Below are 16,688 nucleotides of genomic sequence, written 5' to 3'. Positions count from 1 at the left end.
GAGAAGGGCATGCTAGCTAGCTACCGTGTTTGATTCATATCAGGCATTTGCTTATGAAACAGCTCAACTAGCTCGACTCGGGAGCTCATCGTGCTAGGGGACATACTGTAGGCTTCCGGAGCCAGCGGGTTAGCTAGTTATTATTCCACCATGGGCAACAACAACTCGTTACCAGTTCGTTTTCAGCTAAATATGTTCCAACTCATAGCTAGTTTATCCAGTGACCACCGCATTTAGAAGGATAGTAACTGACGGAACTCTAGCAAGCTGGCTGGCTAGCATGCTAACGTTAGCTCACACTGGCCACGCAGTAGCCAATACTAGACCGTTTGTGGAAAGGTACAAATAACTATTCGTTTGCTCGTTTTTTGAATGATCGGACAGTGAAACTAAAATAGATTGTTAGCTAGCTGGTGAGGGTTTCATTTATTTCCCAATTAACTTGGTGATGAAGCTGAAGCTGTGTTCCACAAGACGTTCGGTCGGTGCTAACTGCTCATGTTATGCCGGCAGGTTTGCCAGTTCAAAAATGTATAGCCTAACCACTCAAAACCCACCCACAAGGCCTGAAAACTGTCCCAAAATGTTTTTTTTTCGCATCAAAAAGGGGTTGCCACATTTATCCAATATACCCTCTTTCCATAACATTACCGAGGGAATTAAGAAGGAATAGCAACGTAACTAACGACGTAATGATCAAAATTCGGTTTTTCTTCAAAATAATAATTATTGCGAGCTAGCGTGACTTAATAAACTAATTTGAATAAACTAAACTCGCCAGATAATTTTCCATTAATGGATGTCGATTTAACTCGTTTGACTGCCATGATTAAGCAATAAGGCCCGAGGAGGTGTGGTAAATGGCCAATATACCTTGGCAAAGAGCTGTTAGAGTGCCTGGACACAGCCCTTGTATATTGGCCATATATCACAAACCCCCGAGGTGACTTATTGCTGTTATAAACGGGTTACCAACGTAATTAGAGTAGTAAAAATACATGCTTAGTCATACCCGTGGTATACGGCTGTTAGCCAATCAGCATTCAGGCTCGAACCAACCAGTTTATAATTGTAAATAAATCCCCTTTGGCGTGCGCATAACTAAATGCGACACGAGAGTTTGAGTGATGAAAGTTGGACAGAGGTTCTCGAAATCAGCGCAAGAAACACTTGGATGAACGTTTAAAAAACAAGGCAATTGTGCCTTATTTTGTTCCATATGTTAAGACTACAACCCGTTATAAATTGCCTATTTGAACGTTTGACTTGTCAAGATGACCCCACCACAGTCTGAAAACGGACACACAGACACCTGGCTAAGCCCTGACCTCAGTTTGCAGCCAGGCTTTACTAGGACTTTTAATCCTATTTCACTGTCAACTCAGCCATACTAACAGCATTAGGACATGGTGGCAATCATGCTGGAAATGATTGATCTTATCTTGTGTCTGAATGACCAAAACATTTCTCTCTCCTAGGCTAAATTATAAACACTAGGCCTACTGTAAACCCTTCATGTTAACTTTACATGACACCTTCCATTGCTTTTTGACCATCCCTGAAAGAATTAGGCCTACAATTGCAAGAGCATACAAAGGTAAAGTTGAAAGGCATGACAGAAAGCTTTCAACAAAAATGTGGTTCATATGTATACTGTACAAGCATGAATCGATTCATTACTACCATATTTCAGGTAAACCAGCAAAAAGAAAGAACCAATTTGTAGTCTGAGCGTTCCTAATACAGTACAGTTCTGCTGCCCCCTAATGTACAGATACTGTAGATCAGTGGTGGAAAAAAATTCTCAAGTATTAAACTTGAGTAAAAGTAAAAGGCAGGAGCACACTCCAACACTCAGACATTCATTTACAAACAAAGCATTTGTTATTAGTGAGTACGCCAGATAAGAGGGACTAGGGATGACCAGAGATGTTCTCTTGACAAAGTGCGTGGACCATTTGGACCATTTTCCTGTCAAATTGTGACGAGTACTTTTGGGTGTTAGGGAGCATGTACGGAGTAAAAAGTATGTTCTTTTCTTTAGGAATGTAGTGAAGTAAAAATAAAAGTTGTCAAAAATGTAAATAGTAAAGTACAGATACCCCAAAAAACTACTTAAGTAGTACTTTAAAGTATTTTTACTTAAATACTTTACACCGCTGCTGTAGATGACCCCAACACAGATTTCTATTTAACTAGGCAAGTCAGTTAACAACACATTCTTATTTACAATGACTGACTACCGGGGAACAGTGCCTTGTTCAGGGGCACAAATGCCTTGTTCAGGGGCAGAATGACAGATTTTTACCTTGTCAGCTCAGGGATTCGATCCAGCAACATTTCGCTTACTGGCCCAACGCACTAACCACTAGGCTACCTGCCGCCCTGATGATAGTATATGATACATAATACTACTTATGTTTTGTTTTTATAAACACAACACAAAAAAAACACGTTCTCATTTGAAGCTGACGTTTATCGCAACGAGCAGCATCTCAAAAATACAACGAAAATATAGATAGAATAGAACTTCCAAATCAACTAGTCTTTTCTGATTTTTTTTTTTTTTTACATATGAACAAAATAGACTGTCCTATCGAGACTGTCCTATCGAATAGACTGTCCATCGAAATCATGGATGCTATATTAGACAATCAATGATAAACACAACACAACGAAGAGTAGAAAGAGTAGCTGCTGCCTTGGTATGTTATGGTCTGCCCTGGCAGCAGCTAACGGGGATCCATAATATATACCATACTACTGTATATACATGTCCAGATATAGTTGTATGTGGGTTTTTTTAACGGATCTAATAAAAACGTATTTTAATGTTATGGTCATTACTAATGTATACACATTGTATAAAATCTAGAACATTTCGATATGGCTGTGGTCTACTATAGAGTTTCCTTTAAACCACATTTGGTTTAACATTTAAAGCATGTTTTCAGATAGAGTTCCTTGAATAACTTGTTAGATCAATAAGATACACATCATAACTATATCATAACCATAACTATACTATATAACCTACTACACAACCCACTACATAACCTACTACACAACCCACTTCACCACACAACACATTGTTTTTGGCATTAACATTTTTGTTATTTTGTACCACTGACAAACACAACTCTAACTCAGAGATAGGTATTCAGAAGAATTAGAGGAAACCCTGCCATTTACCTGGGCTTTGCTCCTTTCATATTTATTTTGATCCTGACAAACTCCCAAGTCCCTGTCGGTGACAAGCATACCCATAACATGATGCTGCCACCACAATACATACCCATAACATGATGCTGCCACCACAATACATACCCATAACATGATGCTGCCACCACAATACATACCCATAACATGATGCTGCCACCACAATACATACCCATAACATGATGCTGCCACCACAATACATACCCATAACATGATGCTGCCACCACAATACATACCCATAACATGATGCTGCCACCACAATACATACCCATAACATGATGCTGCCACCACAATACATACCCATAACATGATGCTGCCACCACAATACATACCCATAACATGATGCTGCCACCACAATACATACCCATAACATGATGCTGCCACCACAATACATACCCATAACATGATGCTGCCACCACAATACATACCCATAACATGATGCTGCCACCACAATACATACCCATAACATGATGCTGCCACCACAATACATACCCATAACATGATGCTGCCACCACAAAACATACCCATAACATGATGCTGCCACCACAATACATACCCATAACATGATGCTGCCACCACAATACATACCCATAACATGATGCTGCCACCACAATACATACCCATAACATGATGCTGCCACCACAATACATACCCATAACATGATGCTGCCACCACAAAACATACCCATAACATGATGCTGCCACCACAATACATACCCATAACATGATGCTGCCACCACAATACATACCCATAACATGATGCTGCCACCACAATACATACCCATAACATGATGCTGCCACCACAATACATACCCATAACATGATGCTGCCACCACAATACATACCCATAACATGATGCTGCCACCACAATACATACCCATAACATGATGCTGCCACCACAATACATACCCATAACATGATGCTGCCACCACAATACATACCCATAACATGATGCTGCCACCACAATACATACCCATAACATGATGCTGCCACCACAATACTTGAAAATATAGAGGGTTTCACTTTGTATTCTGTTATATTGGATTTGACCCAACCTTGTAGTTTGACATTTTTTTAGTTAGTCGTTTTTTAAATGTAGTTTTACATTTTTCTTTACCGTGTTGTCTTGCAGTATTACTTAACTGCCTTTTTGCAAAGTTTTGAATATTGCTGTCCATCAATGACTCCCAACCAAATTTACTGAGCTTGAGCAATTTTGACAAACACAATGGATAAATGTGGCCAGGAGTTGTGCAAAGTTGGTAGAATCTAATTCACAATGATTCACAGCTGTAATGGCTGCCAAAGATGCTTTTGTTTTTAATTTTTTATTAACTTGGAAAATGATTTCAAATCTTTTCTTCACTTTAGAAATGTGTAATAGGTTGTGCACATCGGTAGGAAAGAAATCGAATTTAATAAAATGTTTAGATTTTCTTTTAAGGCAGCAAAATGTGAAGACTGTGCAAGGGGTGTGTAGACTTTCACTAAGCACTGTATGCTTCGCTCCACAATATAGATTTCATATTTAAATGTCAACCCTCCACATATATAATACACTGCTCAAAAAAATAAAGGGAACACTTAAACAACACAATGTAACTCCAAGTCAATCACACTTCTGTGAAATCAAACTGTCCACTTAGGAAGCAACACTGATTGACAATACATTTCACATGCTGTTGTGCAAATGGAATAGACAAAAGGTGGAAATTATAGGCAATTAGCAAGACACCCCCAAAAAAGGAGTGATTCTGCAGGTGGTGACCACAGACCACTTCTCAGTTCCTATGCTTCCTGGCTGATGTTTTGGTCACTTTTGAATGCAGGCGGTGCTCTCACTCTAGTGGTAGCATGAGACGGAGTCTACAACCCATACAAGTGGCTCAGGTAGTGCAGTTCATCCAGGATGGCACATCAATGCGAGCTGTGGCAAAAAGGTTTGCTGTGTCTGTCAGCGTAGTGTCCAGAGCATGGAGGCGCTACCAGGAGACAGGCCAGTACATCAGGAGACGTGGAGGAGGCCGTAGGAGGGCAACAACCCAGCAGCAGGACCGCTACCTCCGCCTTTGTGCAAGGAGGTACACTGCCAGCGCCCTACAAAATGACCTCCAGCAGGCCACAAATGTGCATGTGTCTGCTCAAACGGTCAGAAACAGACTCCATGAGGGTGGTATGAGGGCCCGACGTCCACAGGTGGGGGTTGTGCTTACAGCCCAACACCGTGCAGGACGTTTGGCATTTGCCAGAGAACACCAAGATTGGCAAATTCGCCACTGGCGCCCTGTGCTCCTCACAGATGAAAGCAGGTTCACACTGAGCACATGAGCACATGTGACAGACGTGACAGAGTCTGGAGACGCCGTGGAGAACGTTCTGCTGCCTGCAACATCCTCCAGCATGACCGGTTTGGCGATGGGTCAGTCATGGTGTGGGGTGGCATTTCTTTGTGGGGCCGCACAGCCCTCCATGTGCTCGCCAGAGGTAGCCTGACTGCCATTAGGTACCGAGATGAGATCCTCAGACCCCTTGTGAGACCACATGCTGACACATGCACATTTGTGGCCTGCTGGAGGTCATTTTGCAGGGCTCTGGCAGTGCACCTCCTTGCACAAAGGCGGAGGTAGCGGTCCTGCTGCTGGGTTATTGCCCTCCTACGGCCTCCTCCACGTCTCCTGATGTACTGGCCTGTCTCCTGGTAGCGCCTCCATGCTCTGGACACTACGCTGACAGACACAGCAAACCTTTTTGCCACAGCTCGCATTGATGTGCCATCCTGGATGAACTGCACTACCTGAGCCACTTGTGTGGGTTCTAGACTCCGTCTCATGCTACCACTAGAGTGAGAGCACCGCCAGCATTCAAAAGTGACCAAAACATCAGCCAGGAAGCATAGGAACTGAGAAGTGGTCTGTGGTCACCACCTGCAGAATCACTCCTTTTTTAGGGGTGTCTTGCTAATTGCCTATAATTTCCACCTTTTGTCTATTCCATTTGCACAACAGCATGTGAAATTTATTGTCAATCAGTGTTGCTTCCTAAGTGGACAGTTTGATTTCACAGAAGTGTGATTGACTTGGAGTTACATTGTGTTGTTTAAGTGTTCCCTTTATTTTTTTGAGCAGTGTATAATATGCATATGTAACAGTATAACTTTACGTCGTCCCCTCGCCCCGACACGGGCGCGAACCAGGGAACCTCTGCACACATCAACAACGGTTGCCCACGAAGCATCGTTACCCATCGCTCCACAAAGGCCGCGGCCCTTGCAGAGCAAGGGGCAACCCTACTTAATGTCTCAGAGCAAGTGACGTAACTGATTGAAATGCTACTAGCGCGTACCCGCTAACTAGCTAGCCATTTCACATCCGTTACACATACAACATTCCGGATTCACATCTGCATACAGTATACAGGTGTAGGATCTTAATTTGATCACCCTGTTGTTGCAGGAGATGTCGTGCTCAGCAGGAAATGCAAACTTGTATTGTATTCAAGGTTTAAAAAGGCTTCCACTTAAAAATGTCAGACTTAATTTGCACTAACTAAAAATGTATCAACCGATACAAAAATATCCATTAACTATAATCCACACAATAATAAAAATGCCCTATTGCTGCAGGATTATTTTCATGCTGTGAGAAACTGGGCAAATTAAGATCCTAAACCTGTAGAGACATCACATTCCCGTGACATAAACTTTCCCTCCACTCTATAGCACCCTCCCTCTCTCGGGGTCTGAGGGGAGGGTTCATCTCCCTGGACACCATGTCTGTCAGCCCCACAGGGCCAATGGGTTGTATAAACCCAGACACAGCGGCTACGCCTTCCTTTGATGTCAACCAACGAGACCAGAAATGTGTATTCTGTGCCTCGAGGGCAAAGCCTTCCCACAAAACCAGTGTTAACCATCATGCATCACTGGAGCTCCTGCATGTCTGCATATTCTACCACCGCTCTCCACTCTCAGACTTCTCAGTCTCTGTTCACACTTTATGTAGTGTCATCTAGTATGGAAAGGAGGCAACAATGGCTCTCCCGACTGAAGAGTGAATTCGGCAACAGCCCCTTGGTCTCCAACGTGGCTTTCGGCTTCATCCTGATGGGCTTGGAGAAGCTGGTTGAGCTGGAGTTTGAGTGTCCGTGCGACCCCAAATGGAACGGGCTATTTTCTTCCGCCTTCTTCGTCATTCCTGCTATCATGGCCTTCATGCTGATGCTAATCATCCAGGACTGCAGGTACGACCTGAGCGGCTGCCCCAGGACAGTGTCCATCTCCAGCCTGGTTCCGCCCATCGTCTGGCTGATCCTGCTCTTCCTGGACGGACAGTACTTTGCGTGTGCGCTAACAGACTGGAACGGCAGGTTTGTGATTGTTGACAAGGCGGCTCCTCAGAAGTGGTGTGAGCCGCCGCATGACGACGGCACGCTGCAGGATCTCATGGTGCACTCTCAGGAATTATTTGTGGAGTCTCAGGTGAGGAAAACACACTGGGATCAGTTTCCCGGATGAGGATTATGCCTTGTCCTGGACTAAAACACACTATCAATGGAAATGTTTCAATGAGAATTATTTTTAATCCAGGACTATGCTTAATCTGGATCTGGGAAACCGGCCCCTGATTTTTATTGTCGGTGTCTGTGCCATTCAGAAAAGTCAAGTGTATCATAAACTCAAAACAAGTGTTCATGATGAACAGCTCTTTTTTTGGTAATGTGTGTATATACTGAACCTGCTTATTCTTCCTTGACCCTTGTACATGTGGGATGGTAGGTAGCATAGAGGTGGGCCAGACAACTGGAGGTTTGACGGTTCGAATCCCAGGTCCAACGGGAAACATTTCCTATATACTGTTTCCTGACATTGTGCCCATGAGCTATGCACTTAGGCATTGCTCCAGGGTTGCTGCACTGCGGTTGACCCTGTGCTTTCATCCTATCAGGGTGTGTGTCTTGGTTTTCCTGGAGGGGGTTGACTTGTAACCAAGAAAATGCATTTCTGTTTTCCAAGTAGCACACAGGATACAAACCCGGGTTCCCACGGGAGCAACCAACGTCTTAGACCAATAGGAAATTCACTATTGGTCACTGGGCAGACACTGGTTTTGAAGTTCGCAGGCAGAGTTACCTCATCACGTGACCATTAAAAAAAAATGAACTAGGCAAGTCAGTAAAGAACAAATTCTTATTTACAATGACGGCCTACCCTGGCAAAGCTTGGACAATTGTGCACCACGCTATGGGACTCCCAATCACAGCTAGTTGTGATTCGGCCTGGATTCGAACCAGGGAGTCTGTAGTGACACCTCTAGCACTGAGATAGCAGTGCCTTAGACCGCCACGCCACTTGGGAGCCCCATGACCGACTCATGTCCACTACATCCACAATATGTATTTTCTTCTAATGAAGTCTTCTTCTTCTTCTAGGTTATTGGTATTGCTCTGTTGATATTCATCTGTGTGGGACTCATAGTGTACGTGATCAGAGAGAGCTGCCAGCAGGAAGAGGAACTCCAGGAAGTCAACAACACTTACGAGATGTATGAGATGACATGACTTCGACAACATCATTAAGCCAAAACCTGTTTTTTGAAGCTATGGGAGAGAATTCATAATGTTTTCTCTACAAATGCCTCAAGACTGCAAGACCTTGTCTCTCCAGCAACTTCTAAAGGGAAGGGAACACTGCCGGTACCTCCCTCTTCAACCAAGGTGCACGAACAGAGGTGCAAACAGAGGAGAGGAGGAAATTCACCAACTCTGGGCGATAGAAATGCTTGTTCTTATTAAAACCAACATGTTTTGGCCTTCTTCAGGGCCCAGTGACTTTTACCTTTCCTGCAAACTGTACATGAATGTTATACCTTTGGAAATTATACTTTTCTGATGAACAGTTTTTTAAAGTAGTAGGGGGGGGGTGATTTTTGTTGGTCTATCTGCGCTTTAGAAATGTTCTCTGTAGGTGTCAAAATGTGTCCCAATTTTGTAAATATTAAAATGTGTTAAAAGTATGGTCACGTTTGTATGTAAGGTACTTATAGCAACTAATAAAATCATTTTTTCCAAATTCTTTGAGAGATTTGGTCAGGTTGCGTTGACATCAAATAGCCCAGCTATCATTTATACTAAACAATCAAATAGGAGCTTTTACATACATTGGTACAAATTATGTGTTTATTCCATTAAGTGACGTCTGTCCCTCTCTTTGCCAAACAGCAGATGGACTCACACACACTATCTGGCACACCTTCTGAGACCCAGCAGGAGATGTGGACACAGACAGTTAGCGGACAGAAATATCGACTCCCGGTTTTAACCCCCCAACCCTGGTTACTGGGCTGTCTATGTGTCACTTATTGTCTTGAGCTTTGGTTACATTGTGGACATTCTCAGACCAGGACAAGAGTACAAAGTAACCAAGGCCATTTTCCTTTTGCGTGAGTTAGTCCCTGTTTTCAGTGCATTATGACGATTTAGCAGGTTATCATTGGTCCCCAGCACACAATATCCGGTGCTGTGAGAGTCAAAGGTCAGGGAGTACCTCGTTACGCAGTTTCTGATTGGTTTAGACAGATCTGGGACCAGGCTACGTACTATTCTAAAAATATATATATATATTTAACATCAACATAATAACAAAGTAACTTACAACGGAAGAGGAAGTACACCAAGCTTTCCACCCTCCGGGTAAAAGTGGGCCCATTACTTCTGAAGCAGCCATAAGGTTTCAATGATCGTCGCAGCAGAAGATAACTTCCTATTTACAGTGACAGAATGTCGGCCAATCATGATTGATACAATGAATGAGGTCATCATGACATTTTTCCTCTCTATGTCACTGTCTGTCTCGAGTATACTGCATCAGAATTTTTTTAAATCCATATGTTCAAGAAAATTGAGAATGACGCATTATATAGAAAAATATATATTTTGATATTGATAAAATATACATTTTATGGATAAAATATGAATGGTATTGATCATTTGCTGATTGATCAATGAATATATTCATATCTCAAAACATGACTTAATCACTTCACTTTAATCCTACAAAACACAAAACCCATCTGACATCTGCTAGCCAAGCCAGGGTTACGAGCAACACCCACATCAGCAGAGTCGCTTTCATATCAACCGAAGTGGGACACAATCCAGGACATTTTATGGGAGTTTGTCCTCAGGTGACCAGCTCCTTTATGTCACTTAACAAAGTCGATCCAGAACACTGCCTTGTCCAGCGGTTTAATGGCTTGGCCTCTGTGTAGTCTAGGCGACCTCTGCATGACAACCACTTCTCTGTCCACAGTGACGATGTCAACCATCTTAGCTGCTCCCCTCACCTAAACCTTGGAGAGGTTGTCGGGTGGGTCAAAGGCGAGAATGAGGCCGATAAGGATGGTAGATGGCCTCCTGGACTTTGTTGGTTCCTCAGTGGGCTACGAAGGCCCGGGTCTTGGGGTGTCTCAAGAGGTCCTTCTGGAGGAGTCAGTCCACCAGGCGGGTGTTGTTACTCAAGGAGTCCACCAGGCCGGTGTTGTTACTCAAGGAGTCCACCAGGCCGGTGTTGTTACTCATGGAGTCCACCAGGCTGGTGTTGTTACTCAAGGAGTCCACCAGGCTGGTGTTGTTACTCATGGAGTCCACCAGGCCGGTGTTGTTACTCAAGGAGTCCACCAGGCTGGTGTTGTTACTCAAGGAGTCCACCAGGCCGGTGTTGTTACTCATGGAGTCCACCAGGCTGGTGTTGTTACTCAAGGAGTCCACCAGGCCGGTGTTGTTACTCATGGAGTCCACCAGGCCGGTGTTGTTACTCAAGGAGTCCACCAGGCCGGTGTTGTTACTCAAGGAGTCCACCAGGCCGGTGTTGTTACTCAAGGAGTCCACCAGGCCGGTGTTGTTACTCAAGGAGTCCACCAGGCCGGTGTTGTTACTCAAGGAGTCCACCAGGCCGGTGTTGTTACTCAAGGAGTCCACCAGGCCGGTGTTGTTACTCAAGGAGTCCACCAGGCCGGTGTTGTTACTCAAGGAGTCCACCAGGCTGGTGTTGTTACTCAAGGAGTCCACCAGGCCAGTGTTGTTACTCATGGAGTCCACCAGGCCGGTGTTGTTACTCATGGAGTCCACCAGGCCGGTGTTGTTACTCATGGAGTCCACCAGGCCGGTGTTGTTACTCATGGAGTCCACCAGGCCGGTGTTGTTACTCATGGAGTCCACCAGGCCGGTGTTGTTACTCATGGAGTCCACCAGGCCGGTGTTGTTACTCAAGGTGTTCACCAGGCCGGTGTTGTTACTCAAGGTGGAGGGTCGCTGTCCGGTATACATAAACCACAATGAAAATGCATGTAGACTTTTGTTTTTAATTCAATGGGCCCAGACACAGATAAAGCCTGGTCCTGAACCAAAAAGCACGCTCAATGGAGATTAACCATTGAAATAGTTTTTTTAGTCCAGACATAATCTGTGTTCGGTAACGTTTATTTACAATTTGTCCAAAAGATTAATTCGTTCATCCTTCAAGGATCCATCCATCCGTCCATACCTCCAGATGACTTTCTAAGGTCCCCAGAGTCATCATGGGTATGAATCATGGGTTTCTATGAATATTTGAAACCTAACAATTCTATCCTTACTTGGGGGGTGGCAGGTAGCCTTGTGTTTAGAGTGTTTGACTTGCAACCTAAAGGTTACAAGATCAAATCCCCGAGCTGACAAGGTAAACATCTGTCGTTCTGCCCCTGAACAAGGCAGTTAACCCACTGTTTCTAGGCCGTCATTGAAAATAAGAATTTGTTCTTAACTGACTTACCTAGTTAAATAAAATAAATCATGACCAAAGTCTGAACAAAGTCCTCCAGGTCCCGTGGAAGAGGAACCCACCCATATTCGGCATGAGTCAGATATCTGCTTCCTGGAAGGCGGTGTTGTAATCGACGTCAGGGCTGATGTAACGCTGGACCACCGGTTTGTACCAGGTTCTGTGATAAATGCCATGGAGTACAGTGCCTTCAGAAAGTATTCACACCCATGAACTTTTTCTACATTTTGTTGTTGGAGATTTTTGTCACTGGCCTACACACAATACCCCATAATATAAAAGTGTTTTATTTTTTTACAAATTAACGAAAAGCTGAAATGTCTTGGGTCAGTAAGTATTCAACCCCGTTGTTATTTTTATTTATTTAACCTTTATTTAACTAGTCAAGTCAGTTAAGAACAAATTCTCATTTACAATGATGGCCCACCAAAAGGCAAAAGACCTCCTGCAGGGACGGGGGCCTGGGATTAAAAATAATAAATACAATATAAATATAGGACAAAACACACATCACAACAAGAAAGACAACACAACACTACATAAAGAGAGACCTAAGACAACAACATAGCAAGGCAGCAACACATGACAGCACAGCATGGTAGCAACACAACATGACAACATGGAAGCAGCACAACATGGTATCAGCACAAAACATGGTACAAACATTATTGGGTAAGCCTAAATAAGTTCAGGAGTAAACATTTGCTTAACAAGTCACATAATAAGTTGCATGGACTCACTCTGTGTGCAATAATAGTGTTTAACATGATTTTTGAATAACTACTTCATATCTGTTCCCAACACATACAGATAATTGTAAGGTCCTTCAGTCAACCAGTGAATTTCAAACACAGATGTAACCATAAAAACCAGGGAGGTTTTCCAGTGCCTCACAAAGAAGGGCACCTATTGGTAGATGGGTAAACAATGAATATCACTTTGAGCATGATGAAGTTACCAATTACACTTTGGATGATGTATCAATACACCCAGTCACTACAAAGATACAGGTGTCCCTCCTAACTCAGTTGCCAGAGACAAAGGAAACTGCTCAGGACTTTTACCATGAGGCCAATGGTGACTTTGAAATGGTTACAGTTTAATGGCTGTAATAGGAGAAAACTGAGGATGGATCAACAACATTGTAGTTACTCCACAATACTAACCTAATTGATAGAGTGAAAAGAAGGAAGCCTGTACAGAATACAAACATTGCAAAACATCCATCCTGTTTCCAACAGGGGACTAAAGTAAAACTGCAAAAAATGTGGCAAAGCAATTTACTTTTTGTCCTGAACACAAAGTGTTATGTTTGAGGCAAATCCAAACACATTATTGAGTACCACTCTTCATATTTTTAAGCATAGTGGTGGCTGCATCATGATGGGTATGCTTGTAATCTTTAAGTACTGGGGAGTTTTTCAGGATTACATTTTTTTATGGAATGGAGCTAAGCACAGGCAAAATCCTAGAGGAAAACCTGGTCCAGTCTGCTTTCCACATGACGCTGGGTGATGAATATACCTTTTCAGCACAACACAAGGCCAAATATACACTGGAGTTGTTTACCAAGAAGACAGTGAATGTTCCCGAGTGGCCTAGTTACAGTTACAGACCTAAAAATGGTTGTCTAGCTATGATCAACAACTAATTTGACAGAGCTTGAAGAATTTTGAAAAAGAATGATGGGCGAATATTGTACAATCCAGGTGTGGAAAGCTCTTAGAGACTCACCCAGAAAGACTCAGAGCTGTAATCGCTGCCAAAGGTGATCCTAACATGTTTTTACTCAGGGGGTTGAATACATATCTGATCAAGATATATATTTACAAATGTTGTTACAAAATGTTTTTTGTGTAAAAAATAATTACAATTAAATCCATTTTGATCCCACTTTGTAGCACAACAAAACGTGGAAAAAGTCGATAGGTGTGAATACTTTCTGTGTGCACTAAGTCTCGAGAATGTAAGCTATGACGTTGGTGACTCTCCGGGGGAATGCAATCTTGTCTGTCAACTCTGTGGGTGTGAATGGGATGCAGGACAGAGGTGACGGGGCGATGACCAAATGAGCTTCACCTTGGATGGTCCATCTGACATTGTATACCAGAAGAAGATCGTGCCAGGATCCATAAAACTTCCATCCTGGAGAGAATGGATCAACTCCTCAAGGACCCGAACAATCATTTCAGCCATGTTCTTGTGAAACCCGAAAAAGGACACTTCAAGTGTCCTTGAGTGAAGCATGATTTTCGGATGTTTACTTAATATAAATTCACCAAAGAAGTTTTAATGGAAGCCACCAGTGTTAAAGGATGGTGATGTAGGTGTGGTGGGGGTGAATTCTACTTGATGTATTTCACTGGTCATCCCCAAAGCCAACACTTACCTTGGCCACCTTTCCTTCCAGTTATCTGCTGCCAATGACGTGAATGAATTGCAAAAATCACTGAAGCTGGAGACTTATTTCTCCCTCTCTAGCTTTAAGCATCAGCTGTCAGAGCAGCTTACCGATCATTGTACAGTACCTGTACACCGCTCATCTGTAAATAGCACACCCAACTACCTTATCCCCATATTGTTATTTATTTTTTTGCACCCCAGTATCTCTACTTGCACATCATTATCTGCACATCTACCACTCCAGTGTTTAAATGTTAAATTGTAATTACTCCGCCACTATGGCCTATTTATTGCCTTATCTCCCTATCCTTACTACATTTGCACACACTGTACATAGACTTTTCTATTGTGTTATTGACTGTACGTTTGTTTATTCCATGTGTAACTCAGTGTTGTTTTTGTCGCACTGCTTTGCTTTATCTTGGCCAGGTCACAGTTGTAAAAGAGAACTTGTTCTCAACTGTCCTACCTGGTTAAATAAAGGTGAAATAAAAATTGTTTAAGAAAATCTACCAGTGGTTTGACACTCGCACCACTGTGATGTCATGGCCTTTGGAATAAAGCTCTTCCATGACGACTCTCATGTTGACCCAGTGGCTTCCGTCCAATGGGTACACCAGGATTTTACCCCTTTAGATGCTAGATGTCACAGAGTGACGAGCAGTACAGCCAATGAGATCAGGGTTGGTTGATATATCCACTCACCCATGGTGAATCGTTCACTGGAAACCTTCATAAAATACAAGGAAGTAGATGTCAATCAATCCCATTAATTAACTAGCTATCAGCTATAGTATTGAGCACATTCTATAACATCAGACATGTATAGGAATCAGATAATAAAATTCTCTATTTGGTCCTTTTTATATATTTGTTTTTGAGCTGTTAGTTCAATATTCAACTAATAGGTAACCTAATCTATGCTAACATATACTGTCACCCTAGTCCTATCCTAGATCACAATTACATACTGGCTCATGCTTGGCGGGGTCGTGTTTCGGGGGAAGCATGGCTATCGACCTTTACCTCTCCCGAGTCAGTACGGGAGTTGCAGCGATGTTACAAGACTGTAACTACCAATTGGATATAACCAAAAAATATATTTAAAAAAATATATATTATACTGGGTCATATTCAGATGGCCTCATAGTTGCGCAAGATCATATGATACATCTGGGTCAGACCTGGCTTCAAATACAATTTGATATAATTTCAAGTACTTTTGCTGTGAATAGGCTTTCGTAGAGCTTTGCTGTGGCAATGAAACCAGTAGAAAAAGGTACAAATCCGTCATTCCAAGCAGACTTAAGCAAACGCCCAAAAGCATTTGAAAGATTTCAAATAGTATCTGAACCCTGGGGGAGGGTTTATGGTTATGCAACCAGCCATTATTCCATAGTATATTCTGACTGCTGAAAATCACATTAGGAAGCACAGAATGGGTTGCGGATAGGAGGAGCAGCTGGTCTGGTGGTCCCAGATCTGTTTGTACTGTTATGAAATGGGGGGGGGGGGGGGGGGGGTCAGTGTTAGGACACACACACACACTACCCAGGATACTCTTGCACACTCCATCCCCAGGTGGCAGCAAACGGGTCTAGGTGCTAAGCCAAGACTTGATAAGCACATTTGGTGCAGCCAATTACGCTGATCAGTCAGTGTCAGCTTGGAGAGCTTTGAGGCTGCTGGTTGGTTTGGTGGACGTGAGGCTGCTGGTTGGTTTGGTGGACGTGAGGCTGCTGGTTGGTTTGGTGGACGTGAGGCTGCTGGTTGGTTTGGTGGACGTGAGGCTGCTGGTTGGTTTGGTGGACGTGAGGCTGCTAGTTGGTTTGGTGGACGTGAGGCTGCTAGTTGGTTTGGTGGACGTGAGGCTGCTAGTTGGTTTGGTGGACGTGAGGCTGCTGGTTGGTTTGGTGGACGTGAGACTGCTGGTTGGTTTGGTGGACACGAGTCTGCTGGTTGGTTTGGTGGACGTGAGGCTGCTGGTTGGTTTGGTGGACGTGAGGCTGCTGGTTGGTTTGGTGGACGTGAGGCTGCTGGTTGGTTTGGAATCTTTATTTTGGCCTGGTTGTAGTTCGACCAAGTGGTCAAGACAGAGCTGGTCCTGGACTCGGTAAGTTTCTGTCTCCAGGGAACATGTGCATCCAAAGCGGTCCTCAAACGTTTATTTGTTTCATAAATGCACACATTCATTCAGGTTACAGACCAGGTTACTAGGCCTAGGACCCCTAGACAAAGCGAGTGCAACAATA

General features: G+C 43.4%; 1 pseudogene; it reads right to left on the bottom strand.

Annotated features, from left to right (window-relative positions):
• Positions 1 to 10,254: 10,254 nt before the first annotated feature.
• On the bottom strand, positions 10,255 to 11,540 carry LOC129854825 (UDP-glucuronosyltransferase 2A3-like; annotated as a pseudogene).
• Positions 11,541 to 16,688: the final 5,148 nt, after the last annotated feature.

Source organism: Salvelinus fontinalis, chromosome 5 (assembly GCF_029448725.1).
Source record: "Salvelinus fontinalis isolate EN_2023a chromosome 5, ASM2944872v1, whole genome shotgun sequence".
Classification (NCBI taxonomy): domain Eukaryota; kingdom Metazoa; phylum Chordata; class Actinopteri; order Salmoniformes; family Salmonidae; genus Salvelinus; species Salvelinus fontinalis.
Note: the sequence above shows the minus strand (reverse complement) of the source record. Positions and strands in the feature narration are given on the sequence as shown.